The sequence below is a fragment of the Cynara cardunculus genome (assembly GCF_001531365.2).
Source record: "Cynara cardunculus var. scolymus isolate 2C chromosome LG 1, CcrdV1, whole genome shotgun sequence".
Classification (NCBI taxonomy): domain Eukaryota; kingdom Viridiplantae; phylum Streptophyta; class Magnoliopsida; order Asterales; family Asteraceae; genus Cynara; species Cynara cardunculus.
In genome coordinates, this window is record NC_037528.1 from 22,069,509 (window position 1) to 22,071,161 (window position 1,653).

The following is a 1,653-nucleotide window of genomic DNA, read 5'->3' on the forward strand; positions in this document are numbered from 1 at the left end:
AAAATTGGATTAAAAAATTACACAAAAAATAAGGAATTTCAAATAGTTAATTTGATACTAATATCGATATATTTTTGTCAAATTTTTATGATATCGTCAAACATATATTTTATTCAAAAATAAAAACATCATCGCTTTCTTAAAATCACATAAAGTCATATTATAACATCGACTAAGATAAAGAATAAAATGAAATATTAAAATCACGATGTATCTCGCTGCATTGCGCGAGTACACTTCTAGTTATTATAAAATGAAATCAAAATTAATTGAAATAAACAACTGCGGTCCAAACCATATGAGTAAGTTAAACTAAAGCAATTTGACCGGTTTGAAAATCTTGAAATCGGTTCATTTGGTTCTAGGTGTGTGTATCAGTTTGGAATCGGACTGAATCAAGTTGAATTGAAACCAAAAAAAATTAAAATTAACATATAATGAGAAATCGAAATAAGCTTAACAGTTTGGTTTTGGTTAAGATTTGAGCAACATTGACTGTTATTTCATAGATCATTCTGTAAAGACTTACAAGATGAACATCAGATTATTGGTCAGATTCCAAACTGGATTGTGATACAAATACTTACTTGAGTTCGTTGTAAGTTTAAAAATACAAACTTAAAACCATGTTGTTTAAGTTTCAAAGTAGAAAATAGGGATCAAATGGTTGTTCATGTTTCTTTATCTACGGATACAATTTTTTATTGAACGTGTTGATTCATATTTTTCATCAGTTTCGGGATGTGATATGGTTCCTCTGAAGCATGAGAACCAACTATGTAGCATCTACACCTGATATTTGCGTCATTGTGCCTGGGCTGTGAGGGTTCCGGAGGATCCAGTTACAGAAGAACCAGGAACGGAGAGCTTTCCCCCATTTTCAAATATTTTCTACTAGATAATCTAGTATCCTTATGCATGAAGATAATCAATTCGGTCTATCTTATCTGTCTCATTTGTCTTAGAACTATGGACTCACACATGTTCTGCAGTACATCCTGTGAATACTCCGTCGGTATGAAAAGTTCTTAATGTTAATTGAGTGTTCGGTTCTCCAATAGATTGACCTGCAATAATACCTTACTCTGAGTTATAACCCTTCCCTACCCCCATCGAGAAATAGAGCTGACTACTCCTAAGGCAAAGGGTCGAGAAACTCAACGACACTATTCTTTGGGACCTGAGAGGCGGTGGTTTACCATGCGACGGATGTCAGCAGTTTGAGCCCACTTGTCTCTGTTTTCTCAATTCTAAAAAAAGAATAAATAAAAAAAATACAAGATTTTTTTATTTATTTTTCGTATATTTTCACTCGAAATATATGTGGCATGAAAGCCAAAAGAAAGGCTGGAATGTCAACACCCTTAGGGCGCGTTTGGTTTGAGGGATTTGGAGGGATTTGGAGGGATTTGGATTTGAAATCCATTCCAATCCTACGTTTGGTTTGTAGAAATAATCGGATTTCAAATCCCGGGATTCATTTGAAATCCCACCAACACTGGATTTGAGAATCCTTCACCCTTACACGGGATTTGAAATCCATTCCCGTGGATTTCATCGCTTCCTTCTTCTCATCGCTTCCTCCCTCTCATCGCTTCCTCCTTCTCATCGTCTTCTCCTTCTCACCGCCGTCTCCTCCGTCTTCGTCTTCGT